This window comes from Macrobrachium nipponense, chromosome 28, assembly GCF_015104395.2.
Source record: "Macrobrachium nipponense isolate FS-2020 chromosome 28, ASM1510439v2, whole genome shotgun sequence".
Lineage (NCBI taxonomy): Eukaryota > Metazoa > Arthropoda > Malacostraca > Decapoda > Palaemonidae > Macrobrachium > Macrobrachium nipponense.
This window is the reverse complement of record NC_087217.1, coordinates 32,285,086-32,298,941: the sequence shown is the minus strand read 5'-3', so window position 1 is coordinate 32,298,941 and position 13,856 is coordinate 32,285,086. Positions and strand designations below refer to the sequence as shown.

Sequence of the window (13,856 nt, the reverse complement as noted above, 5' to 3'; positions counted from 1 at the left end):
ACAAATCCGGGAACCGTTACAACATATAGCTATATATATATATATATATATATATATATATATATATATATATATATATATATATATATATATATATATATATATATATTTAAGAATGGTAAGATTGTAAGAACCCTAGTTAAATACATCTTACACAAACAAACCGCTGCTCAGCAATCAACAATTCTCACATTAAATGACCCCTAGTTAAATACACCTTAAACAAACTGCCGCCCAGCAATCAATTCTCACATTAAATTACCCAAATGTTTTTCACACATGACTACCAATTTACAAGGTTATCCTGCTGAATAATTCTCCAAACAAAATTAATTACCCAAACTTTAATAACTCTCCAAAACCAACTTAATTACTCTAACTTGAATAACTCTCCAAAACAAAATTAAATATTATAACTTGAATAACTCTCCAAAACCAAATTAATTACCCTAACTTGAATAATTCTCCAAAACAAAATTAATTACCCTAACTTAACCAGCCCCTCTTACCAACTTAAAGACCCTCTAGTAGAATAAACTTAAGCGGACATCAGAATCTTAAACTTAAGGGTCTCTCTTCATCAATAACTCTTAAATATTAATGAGGTACATCAAAATTCGTTAAACTTCGCTCATGAACATTTTAATGCCTTCGTTGCAGAACCACCAAATGAGATGATGATGAGATGAATATACAATCATATGCCTGATAAATAATTTGACTCATGCGGACACTTTTAACAATCACGCCTAACACCTTCGGCAATACACAATGTCGGCACATGAACGTTTAGCATTCATTGCGGAACCACCATGGCCCTGATAAATAATTTCACTGGTGCAGGCACTACCATTGAATAACGTCTAACAATGCCTTAATGAAATGGACCAAACAATGGCTTCTTATCTGTGTAGACTTAGCTTTTTTCGCCTCCTGTTCTTCCTTGGGCGCAGCATGGTAGCAGACATATTTTGAAAACTTGCTCATTTCCTCGTCTTCTCCGCTCAGCTTTGCCAGGAGGGTAACCGATTTGTGACTGTAGAAGGTCCTCTGTGGGTATTTGATTGAAACATCGACTGTATCTTGCCTTTATTACAATCAGTCACTGAAAAAATGAACATAACATAAATATGATATTGTTATGATACAATAAAGTTTCATACATACTTACCTGGCAGATATATACTTAGCTATAGACTCCGTCGTCCCCGATAGAAATTCGAATTTCGCGGCACACGCTACAGGTAGGTACGTCAGGTGATCTACCATCCTGCCGCTGGATGGCAGGAATAGGAACCATTACCTTCTAGAACCAGATTTTCTCTTCCACCTGTCTCCTGCTGGGAGGCTGGGTGGGCGATAATCGTATATATCTGCCAGGTAAGTATGTATGAAACTTTATTGTATCATAACAATATCATTTTCATACATTCAACTTACCTGTCAGATATATACTTAGCTGATTAGCACCCATTGGTGGTGGGTAAGAGACAGCTATTTACTGATTAGACAAGTAAACAACATACATTGTAGGTAATAAATAAATAAAACCTTGGTTCCTATGTGTTTAGACGAAGGGTCGACTTCCTAGCTATTGCTAGTAGTCTGCTTTGTCTAAAGAGCCTCAGCGAGGATGTGACCTATGGCTAAGAGTTCTTGTAGATCTGTCAATGGGGTCTTATCCACTTACTCGACAGAATCTAATGGTCATTTGTCAATGGGGTCTTATCCACTTACATGACAATACACCTATGCCTAGGGGCATAATTAAGGAGCACAACACCGATCCCGATCACCTGATCCTAACACGAGGGTTTGTGCTTAGTTTGAAAAGAGCTATCCCCAAACTCCTTTCAAACAAACCAAAGAAAAAAAATGTTATTGTTATAATACAATTAAGCTTCTTCATACTTACCTGGCAGATATATATATAGCTGTATTCTCCGAAGTCCGACAGAATTTCAAAATTCGCGGCACACGCAGTGGGCGGCCAGGTGGTAGTACCCATTCCCGCCGCTGGGAGGCGGATATCAGGAACTATTCCCATTTTCTATTCATATTTTATCAGTGCCACTGTCTCCTGAGGGGAGGTGGGTGGGCACTTTAATTATATATATCTGCCAGGTAAGTATGAACAAACTTAATTGTATTATAACAATAACATTTTGTTCATGAAACTTACCTGACAGATATATATATAGCTGAATCCCACCTTCGGATGGTGGGAAGAGACAGAATAGGATTTTTGGGAAACTAAATTAAGTAGATGATATACATCTTGGTTCCTCACCTGTTAGCATAGCCGACTTCGTGATTACTGTCACCAAAGTCTGCTTCTGCGTTACTAGAGTTGCCAGCGAGGTAGAGACCTGTAATGCTGGTGCGCTCTAGATGATCTGTCAACGGGGGCGTGACCACAATGTGACTAGACCATATGACCATACTTCTGAGGGCAACGAAGCTAAAAACCACCACCTGACCTAACCTATCAAAGTTAGTTCCATAACTTCTAGGCTAAAGAAAAGGAACGCGCCTCAAGCGACCAACCCTTCAAAGTTAAAAGCACACCTATCCCTTTTCTATAGGATAGGATTCGTGTTGCTTGCTGCCCCCAATAATATATCTACGGATATGTATGGTCCCACTAGCGACTTACAGATCTCAAATGTCGTCTTCACATCCCGTCGGGAGTGTGAATGCGAACACAGAGTTGCTTCGCTAAAGCGTGGCACTCAGGATGTTACTGAGTGTCATGCCCTGTTGAAATGCTTTTGAGGCCGCGCCCTCACCTCTTGAGCATTCATATTAAGAAAAATCTCAAATCTTTATGCAAACATAATGAATGAGACTTCTTAAAAGAACTCCTTGACTATAATGCCAGGGTGTTCTTGGACATGAACCAGTCTGGTCTTTACGGAACACCGCAGATTGTCCGTTGACCTCGACTTTCCATAGTTTTATCAAGATAAAACTTGAGAGACCCGACAGGGCACAGGACTCTCTAATGCCCTTGCCCAACAATTTGTGCCATACCCTTGGTCTCCAAGCCTTCGGGTCAAGGGTTAGACAGGTTTTCGTTCTTATCAAGAACGGAAGGCTTAGAGGACAGACCGCATTATGTCCTTTAAAGCTAAAACCTCTGATGATGGCTAAAACCTCACTAACCCTCTTTGCCGTGGCTAGAGCGGTTAGAATGTTATCCTTTCTGGTCACGTGTATTAAGTTCGCAGAAAGGATAGGTTCGAAATGCTTTTGACATCAGAAACTCAGACTACGTCTAAGTTCCATGCCGAACCTGCGATCCAGAGAATTTCAAGATCTCCCCAGACCTCAAAGATCGTGAAGCTTTGTTGTTTGACAGAACCGAATCTCTGAGCCTAGAGGCCGTCAACAACATATTTGCATATTCTACAATAGTTAGGACTTCTATCTTATCTCATACTTCATACGGAAAGATAGAACCATAAAGAAATTCACAGAGGTCGAGGTGGAGGAACAGTCATTTCCCTGCACTATCTCCAGAAACGGCCCCCTCCGATTGAACACTGAAAATAGGCAGCACTGCTTTGCCTTGGCCAAGAGACTGCCATTAATCTTGAAGATCTTATCGCTTCTCGATAGTCTGAACGCCTTCAGACTCAGAGAGGAGAGATATTAGATACTTCACTAAGTGACGATGTTAGATTACACCGTTTCTCTCGGGAAGGGTCTTTGGACAATTCTCTGAATTACCTGACCTCTGTGAATCCAACCTCTTAGAGGCCAACATGTGGCGACTAAAGCTAATCCTCTAGGATCATGAATAAGGGAACAACTTAAGAGGAAGCTCCTTCGTCTTCAATATGACGAAAAACTTAACGAAAGGACGCCCTCGTCTCTCCTCACTTTCGACATCCTTCTAAGTGAGGATTACTCAGACGTCAGTAGTTGTTGCCTTCGATCGAGAAGACCCGCACGGACGTGCACTAGTGTTTAACGAACCTCTTGAGGATCGTTACGTTCCGTGCCCAAGCCCATAACCAATTCTCTCTTCTTGAGCTATGAGAGAGCTGAGAAATTATCCGAGATGATTTGGGCCACTCGATCCAAACTCACCCTTCGAGGAACTGGAGAAGACCGACCAATTTTGGCTTTCCAATTCTTTCAGACAATGTGCCAGAACATCTGTTCCTCTGTTCGGATGTCTGGCACCCTCTCGCTATCACCCGAGGTGATCCTCAAGCCGTTGAGAGAAAATTAGAATTATTACAAGATCTTTGATGTTATTCCAATTTCTTCGTGAGGAAAATTGTAGAGGTCTGAATTGCTGTTTATTCAGGGAAAACAAGCTTCTCCAGCGAGGAAATGGTCCCCAGCAAACTCATCCATTCCCTCACTCAGCCTGCTTCCTTCCCTAAATAAGGCTGCGCTTTGCATAAGCAGGAGAGCATTATTATAGTGCTATGCCGCGGTAGATTCGTACAGAATTCTGTTACCGTGCGGTAAACCCGCACCGAACAAGTATAAGATATATCTTGTTGAAATTTTCTAAGTAAACGGAAGGCATGTTCATTCATGATTACTAGAAATTTCCTCAACCCGAGGCTAAAATCCATGATTGTAGGGCAGAGAGACGGTTTATTCAGCCATTCCCGCAAGGGAGAGAGACGTAACCAACCGCGCATGACACCTAGCTAGCCGGTACTGCGTAGATCATCATCACAGTAACAGCAGCCTTGTTCATCGTCTCGCACTATCTGCCTGAGTTGCCAGCTACTCCTTTTACGAAGGGATAGGTATGAAAATGTTATTGTTATTATACAATTAAGTTTGTTCATACTTACTGGCCGATATTAATATAGCTGTCTTTTTCTCTGAAGTCCGACAGAATTTCAAAACTCGCGGCACACGCAGTGGGGCGGCCAGTCTGGTAGTACTCATTCCCGCGCCGCTGGGAGGCGGATATCAGGAACCATTCCATTTTCTATTCATATTTTATTAATGCCTCTGTCTCCTGAGGGGAGGAGGGCGGGAAACAATTAATTATATATCTGCCAGGTAAGTATGAACAAACTTAATTGTATAATAACAATAACATTTTGTTCATGCCACTTACCTGACAGATATATATATAGCTGAATCCTACCTTCGGATGGTGGAAAGAGACAGAATAGGATTTTTTAGGAAACTTAAATTAAGTAGATGATATACATCTTGGTTCCTCACCTGTTTGCAAAGTAGACTATGTGATTACTGTCACTTAAGGCTGCTTTTGCTTAAATCAGAGTTGCCAGCCAGGTGGAGACCTGTAGTGCTGGTGCGCTCTGGATGATCTGTCAACGGGTACGAGACTCAACATGACAAGACCATCGAGGCCATACATATGAGGGCAACGAAGCAACTGACCACCACCTGACCAACTATTCACAAAAACCCCTTAAAACTAACTAAAGGATGGGAGATCTTCACATAAGACTCACCACAACCTAAAAACACAACAACAAAACTAACCTAATCCTAACTAAGGGATAGGGAAAGAGCTACTTCCGGACCCCAAGACTGTGTCCGCAGAAACGTATGGCCCCAGTGAATTACAATCGTCATAAATCGTTCTCACATCCCTAGTAATGTGAGGCGAAGACGGAGTTACTCCTCCAAAAGGTGCAATCAAGAATGTCCTTGATTGACATGTTCTTTTGGAAGGCAAGAGAGGTAGCGACAGCTCGAACTTCGTGCGCTTTCACTCGTAAGAGGCTCAAATCAGTCTTCTGGAAAGATGAATGAGCCTCCTTAATAACGTCCCTTAGAAAGAAAGCAACAGCATTCTTCGATAAAGGTAACTCTGGTCTCTTCACAGAGCACCAGAGATTACCTGAGGGACCTCTTACCTCTTTTGTTCTATGTACATAGAACTTGAGAGCCCTGACCGGGCACAGGACTCTCTCTGGTTCTTGGCCCACCAGACTTGACATACCCTTGATCTCGAAAGTCTTCAGCCAAGGGTTCGAAGGATTTTCATTCTTCGCCAAGAAAGTTGGGTTCAACGAGCAGACAGCATTGTCTCCTTTGAATCCCATTAACTTACTGAACGCTTGAATTTTGCACTAACTCTCTTAGCCGTCGCAAGAGAAGTTAGGAAAAGAGCCTTCCTTGTCAAGTTTCGAAGAGACGCTGCCTGAAGCGGTTTCGAAAGGGCTTGACATAAGGAATTTAAGAACCACGTCAAGGTTCCATGACGGAGGTCTCATTTGAGGAACCTTCGAAGTCTCGAAAGACTTTAAAAGGTCATGAATGTCCTTGTTGTCAGACAGGTCAAGGCCTCTGTGCCTAAAAACCGCTGACAACATGCTTTTATATCCCTTGATGGTAGGGACCGCTAATTTCTGCACATTCCTGAGAAAGAGCAGAAAATCAGCTATCTGGTTCACAGAGGTCGAGGAAGAGGAAACTCCCTCCTTTTTACACCATGCCCTGAAGGAAGCCCACTTCGATTGGTAAACAGCTCTTGTGGAAGCACGTCTTGCATGTGAGATTGCTCTCGCAGCTGCCTTCGAAAAACCTCTCGCTCTGGCCAACTTTTCGATAGTCTGAACGCAGTCAGACCCAGAGCGGAGAGGTTTTGGTGAAACCTTTTGAATTGAGGCTGTTTGAGTAGATCTTTCCTCCAGGGCAATGTCCTTGGAAAGTCTACAAGGAAAGACATGACCTCTGTGAACCATTCTCTCGCTGGCCACATCGGAGCGATCAGGGTCAACCTCGTCCCTTCTGAGGCCGCAAACTTCCTCATGACTTCCCCCAAAATCTTGAATGGTGGGAAGGCGTACAGATCTAGACCCGTCCAATTCCAAAGCAACGCGTCTACCGCGATTGCTTCTGGATCGGGGAGCAATAAAGAGGAAGTCTCTTGGTCCTTGACGTCGCGAATAAGTCGACCAGCGGACGTCCCCACAACGTCCAAAGGTCTCGACAAACGTCTTCGTTCAAGGTCCATTCCGTCGGTAGGATTTGTTCCCGACGACTGAGAAGATCTGCCCTGACGTTTTGCACTCCTGCAATGAATCTCGTCAGGATAGTCACATTTCTTATCTTTGCCCACAGCAGAATCTCTCTCGCTAGGGAAAACAACGTTCTGGAGTGTGTTCCTCCCTGATTTTTTAAATAAGCGAGTGCTGTGGTATTGTCCGAGTTTACCTGAACAATCTTGTTCTTCAAACACCTTTCGAAGAACTGCAGGGACAGAAATACTGCTGCCAGTTCTTTGACATTTATATGCCAGGCTACCTGTTCCCCTCTCCAGGAGCCTGACACTTCCTTCCCTCCTAGTGTTGCTCCCCAGCCCGTGATGGAAGCGTCGGAGAACAACACTAGGTCGGGGCTCAGAAGACTTAGGGACACGCCCTCCTGAAGCTTCTGAGGGTCCAACCACTATCTTAGATGGTTCTTTATCGGAAGCGATATTCTCAATATGGCATTGAGATCGTCCTTGGCCTTCCACTTGTCCGCAAGGAAAAATTGGAGAGGCCTGAGGTGCAGTCTTCCCAAGGAAACAAACCTTTCTAGCGAGGAAATGGTTCCCAGCAGACTCATCCATTCCCTCGCCGAGCAAGTCTCTTTCCCTAGGAAGGCTGAGATCTTTTTCTAAGCCTAGCCGCTGACGTTCCTGGGACGGAAACGCTCGAAAAGCCACTGAATCCATCTGAATCCCCAGATACACGATGGACTGTGTTGGGGTCAGATGCGACTTTTTCGAGGTTGACCAGAAGTCCCAGGGACTTTGCTAGGGCTAAAGTGAACTGCAAGTCCTTCAGACACTTCTCTCTCGACGACGCTCTGATCAGCCAGTCGTCGAGGTACAGGGAAACTCTTATCCCCAAGAGTGTAGCCACCTCGCCACGTTCTTCATGACTACAGTGAACACCATTGGAGCCGTGGTCAGGCCGAAACACATAGCTCTGAACTGCCACACTTTTTTGTCTAAGACAAACCTTAGATACTTTCTTGAAAGAGGGTGGATCGGGATGTGAAAGTACGCGTCCTGCAAGTCTAAGGACACCATCCAGTCGCCCGTCTCAAGGCTCCCAGAGCAGAATGAGGCGTCTCCATCGTGAATTTGGTCTTTTCCACGAAAAGATTGAGCCTGCTTACATCTAGAACTGGACGCCAACCTGACGACTGCTTCGGTACTAGGAAAATCCTGTTGTAAAAACCTGGGGACCCCAGGTCCGTGACTTGTTCCACCGCTCTTTTGTCAATCATTTGTTGAAGGAGATCGAATAATACTTTCTTCTTCTCTCCCTGATAGATGGAGAAAGGTCTCTGGGAGTCGTAGAGAGGAGGAAGATCTAAAAAGGGGATCTTGTACCCCTGCTCCACGATCTTGAGGGACCAAGAGTCCGTGTCCCTCTCTCTCCACGCTCCCGCAAAAAACTTCAGTCTGGCTCCGACTGGTGTCTGAAGGACATGCTTCTCACTTGGAAGGCTTTGACTTAAAGGAAGCTCTTCCTCGTGAAAACCTTCTCCCTCGAGGAGCTGCTCTCGAGGGGGGAGCCCCACGAAAGGGCTTAACTTTCTTCGGCGGTCGAACCGCAGCTGAAGAGGTAGAAGGTACGGCCGAACGTCTTGTAGACTGGGCCAAAAGGTCTGAGTTGCCTTCTCTTGCAACTGTTAGTCAGGTCCTTTACTAAAGTCTGGGGGAAGAGATGGTTCGAAAGAGGAGAAAACAGCAAATCCGCTTTCTGAGCTGGAGTTACCGAACGAGCTGTGAAATTGCACAGCAAAGCTCTCTTTTTCAATAAAGCCGTTCCAAAATGAGAGACGATCTCCTCCGAACCATCCCTGACGGCTTTGTCCATACATGCTAACACGCTGGACAGCTCCCCCAGACTGAGAGATTCTGGGCTTCTTGCTTGCAGATCCAGAACTCCCAAACACCAGTCAAGGAAGTTGAACACTTCAAGCGTCCTGAGCAGACCCTTCAAATGATGGTCCGTCTCCGTAGAGGTCCAGGTTACTTAGCAGAGGATAAAAGAGACCTCCTCTGCGAATCCACTAAGCTGGAGAAATCTCCTTGAGCTGAAGAAGGGATACGAACTCCTACTTCATCTTTGGTTCTATACCAAATGCCCCCTTTTCCGCTGAGTCTAGCTGGAGGCAAGGCGAAAGTCGTCTTGCCTTGATCTCTCCTTCGTACCATCCAATCTTGGAGTTTCCTTAAAGGCAACGTTTAGTGGAGAGAGAAGTATTTCCATACTCCACAAACTCCGGGGTTTTTCCAGTTTTAGATGAAGAAAACTGCGAAGGAGGAGACTTGGGAGCTGCAGGCTGAAACTATCCTTGCTAGAGGAAGCCTTATTTCGGCTGTCCTCTCTATGACGCTTACTACTTGAAGAAGGTAGAGCGTCCTGACGAGGACGAGCGTCCTTAGCGCCATCCGAGGCAGCCTCACTTGCCAGAGAAGCGTCCTTACGTTTCTCAAACGAAAGGGAAGACCTTTTCGCTGGAATACGTGCCTGTGCGCGCAAACTAGCGTCTTGGTGGGTACGACTTCTTGGTCGGAATCCCCAAAAGCGTCTGAAAAGAGCCCTGAACGTCCTGGCGAGCTTCCTTGCCAAGCGGTCCTGCCGAGCGTCCTGCCGAGCGTCCTGTCTAGCGTCTGGCGAGCGTCCTGACGAACGTCCTGCCTAGCGTTTCCTGCAAGCATCCTGCCGAGCGTCCTGACAAGCGTCCTGTCGAGCGTCCTGCCGAGCGTCCTGCCAAGTCGTCCTGCCAGCGTCCTGCCTAGCGTCCTGCCTAGCGTCCTGACGAGCGTCCTGTCGAACGTCGTGCTGAGCGTCCTCCTCAAAAGCGTCTTGACGCAACGTCCTTCTAGAGGACGAACGAGATCGGCGAATCGCCGAAGGAGAAGCGATCGGCGAACGAGACGAAGTAGGAGAGGAGAAGGAGACTGCTTCGTCCTCTTGACGGGCAGGCTAAGGTCCTTCCTCCGCTTAGGCTCGACTGCTGCTGGGCGAGTCCTCTGAGCCATAAGCGTCGATAGCTGGTCCTGAAGGGACAAAAGAATGTTCTTCGTTGGGGAAGAACGAACAGAGGAAGCAGGACTGATCCTGCGAGAAGACGAGGGGCGAGGGGAGCCCTCCTTCCTTCTCACAGGTACAGCTACCTGCTTCTCAAGGTAGACGCGCCTGTGCACGCAACCCAGCGTCCTCTCGGAGGAGATCTTACCCTTTTCTGAGGCGGAAAAGCGTCATACGCATCCTCCGACGAAAGCGGCGATACAGGACGTGAAGCGTCCTCAAACACGAAACGTCCTTTTCAGAGGACGAGAGTCTCTCCGAGCGCTCCACCCCTTGCGCGGGGAGGACGCTTCGGAGGACGAAAAGCACTCTTTCAGGACGCGCACTCGTGCGCGCTCCTTGGCAGCCTGGGACTTTGCAACAAGGCCTGCCGAAGGGACGCCAGATCGGTGGGGAGCCCCCGTAACCCTCTTGCGGCTTTCGACATACCTACTCCCTGAGTCTTGGGAGTCTGATAGAGGTCTAGGCCTAGAGGCATTATGGGGCCGATCTGAGCCCCTCCACAACACTAGGGGCACGATACACACTTGCACCGAGCCAGTTTCTAAGGCTTTCACTTTGGTCTCCAGAGTGCGAAGAGACTCCAAAATCAGAGAGAGAGCATTAGCTTCTCCCGCACAGAATCAGAGCCCGAAGGCAACACAGGTTTAGGGGTTGCAACTCTACAGGTGTTAATGCAGGAGAGATGTTAGCCTTACCTTTGGTAGAAACCACTCCTGGAGAAGACCTCCTGATCCTATCGCGCTCCAATTTAAGGCGATAGGACTCATATACTCTCCAATCATCATCGGTCATCTCTCACATTCATTGCACCGATTATCAACCAAACAATTATGCCCCTAGACAACTCATACATACTGTGTGGGGGTCTACCGATGCTTTCGGTAGCCTCACCTTACAATCAGTCCTCACACACACTCTGAACTCACAGCACTTGATCCAGACATATCTTTTATAGAAAAGCCAATCCAAAATCAAAAAACGGTCCACGATCGCGCATGCCAATTCAACAATCCAATTCAATACCAAAAAACCATCAGATACTTAAAAGCGAGTCAAATCCAAAAAATCCTGAGCAGAGGTCTGTAAACAGTTGTTTACGACCGGCGACAGAAAAAAATATGAATAGAAAATGGGAATGGTTCCTGATATCCGCTCCCAGCGGCGGGAATGGGTACTACCACCTGGCCGCCCACTGCGTGTGCCGCGAGTTTTGAAATTCTGTCGGACTTCAGAAAATACAGCTATATATATATCTGTCAGGTAAGTGGCATGAACAAATTATCGAGCAAAAGGAAACTCTCAAGCAGGCATATTTAAACGAAACAAAATTCGCTAAATACAGAAGCTGAGTTGGTGTTGCAGTTCAATTAGAATACTTCTCGTCTAACCTGAAGAGTTGTTCTTACTCCGAACTCTTGGAAGGTTGAAGGAGTGTCAATAAATACATTAGAACAACAGTTCTTTCGGGCTTCTTATCCGCAGAGGTAAATACGATATGCGTATGACTTGACCCATGCGTTAGCAAATGACGCAAAGATAAACTACGTAAGTATTGTAGTAATTTGAACATCGAATTCTCTACTACATCTTTCCTCGACGAGGAAGAGAGAAAGAAAGGAAAACGACTGTCCACGTTCTAATGAATGAGACTTTTTAAAAGAACTCCTTGACTCTTTGCCAAGAAAAGGGAGTAATATTCGAATAGAGATCATCAAGAGAGAACCGAGGATCGAAAAGGACCGTTCAATGTTCTTATGATATTGGACATAAGACTTCCTGGATCTAGTCTACAAGTCTTTTTCTTACTCCCCGGATGAGCCTCTGAAAATGAATGAGAGCTCTTCCGAAATTTGTTAATGAGTTTATCCGCTTAAACGATAAAAACGTTAAAATCTATGTCAATGAGAACTACCCCATTTATGAGGGGTCCCCCACTTAAATGACAAAACGTTTAGTATCTTGACAATGGGGAAAACGTCCTTACTTGACAAAACTATTAGCACTTTGCTAATAGGGGAAACCCCTTTAACATGACCGAAAGTCACCCAGGAATCCGAGTATATAATCTTCCCGATTCTCAGAGAAATCGAAGAGGAAAGAGGGATCGAAGAAAAAATTCGGGTATGTCTCTCCGCTAACTCCGAATCCTTTTTTAAAAATTTCTGTAAAGGAATGTCCTGTGGAGAGTCCTGAAAAAAACCTCCTCTTGACGAGCGTTTAGAAAGCGTCAAGCGTCCTAAGAAACGTCCTGAACAGCAAATAAGACGCCTTTCTACAAGTCTTTTTCTTTTCTCGCAAAGCGTCCTGCTAGCTTCCACCGAGCATCCTGGCGAATGTCCACAAAAAGCGTCCTCATAGCGTCCTGCGAGCGTCCTCAAAAGCGTCCTGCTTAGCGTCCTGGAAAGCGTCTGCCGAGCGTCCTCAGCGTGTCCTGGAAAGCGTCCTGCTTAGCTACGAGCGTGTCTGAGCAGAGAACACCAAGTCTTCTGAACGACGCTTCAGAGAGGAACTCGTTGAGCGCCCTGATGCATGCAAGGCCCGCCAAGAGGCGTCCTGGCGAGCGACCTTGCCAACATCTCAATGTTATGACGAACCGCGTTTTGCGTATGACGTTGAATATTTTCAAGGGACGTCCTCATGCGAGTCTCCATGGAGAGCCGCATGCTGCTCCTGAAGTGTGTGAACACTAAAGGACGATGTATGGCTTTCGTCTTCAAGACGGGCCTTAAAGACCTTCATACCTTCTTACAAAGACAGTGGCTGCCTGTGCGACAACTTGCGTCTGTCTTAGTAATGCAAAAGAACATCTCCAGAAACGCACTCAGCAAAGGAACGCCGAGCGTCCGAAAGACACCCTCGCAAGGTGCTTGCCGAGCGTCCTGGAGAATGTCTCTACTTATAGGACGCGAGCACCTCCAAAAGCTTCCTCACGCCTAAATTGCCCTTCTTATGCCGAACCAGAAGACATAAGTTGTTTGACTGTGCAAAGCAGCTTGCCGGACCGTCAAACTTATCAGCTTGCTTTTTCGAAGTAAAGCGAACGTTACATAACGTATACGGAGCGCCATGAGAGAGGAGACGAATACTGAGTTGCTCCTCCAAAAGGTGGAATCTAGAATGTCCTTGATTACCAAAATTCTTTTGGAATGCTAGCGTGTTGAAACAGCTCTAACTTCATGAGCGTTCACTCGCAGGAGGCTCAAATCACTCTTCTGGCAAGATGAATGAGCCTCCTTAATAATGTATAAATAAATGATGTATACACTTAGGGTCGTTCACTCGCAGGAGCTCAAATCACTCTTCTGGCAAGATGAATGAGCCTCCTTAATATGTCCCCTTAGGAAAAGAGCCAGTGCATTCTTCTAAAAGGGTAAATGTGGTCTCTTTACTCTTTCATCCTCTTGTGACGAGAGAGAGGACGTGAAGCGTCCTCTTCTCTAAAGCTTCTTTAGGGGGCGCAAGTCCTTCCGAGAACTCCAACCCCATGTGTGGGGAGGACGCCTCGGAGGACGAGAAGCAATCCTTCAAGATTCGTGCACGTGCTCGATCTTCAGCAGCCTGGGAAGCGACAACAGGACCTGCCGAAAGGAAGCCAGATCAGCCATGAAAAACCTGTAACCCTCCTTCGGCTTTTGACATGCCCTCTCCCTGGTTTCCTGGGAGTCCGACAGAGGTCTAGGCCTAGAGGCGTATGGGGCGATCTGACGTTCCCTCCTAACGAGAGAGAGGACGTGAAGCGTCCTCTTCTCTAAAGCTTCTTAGAGGGCGCGAGTCCTTCCGAGAGCTCCAACCCTTGCGCGG

General features: G+C 46.1%; 1 long non-coding RNA gene across 1 annotated transcript in view; it reads right to left on the bottom strand.

Moving 5' to 3' along the window:
- Nucleotides 1-426: 426 nt before the first annotated feature.
- The window catches only part of LOC135201313 (uncharacterized), a 49,995-nt gene continuing 36,565 nt past the window's right edge, over nt 427-13,856 (bottom strand). Inside the window, exon 3 of the long non-coding RNA XR_010311489.1 lies at nt 427-1,105. This is a non-coding gene — a long non-coding RNA (uncharacterized LOC135201313). The remainder of the gene's footprint in view (nt 1,106-13,856) is intronic.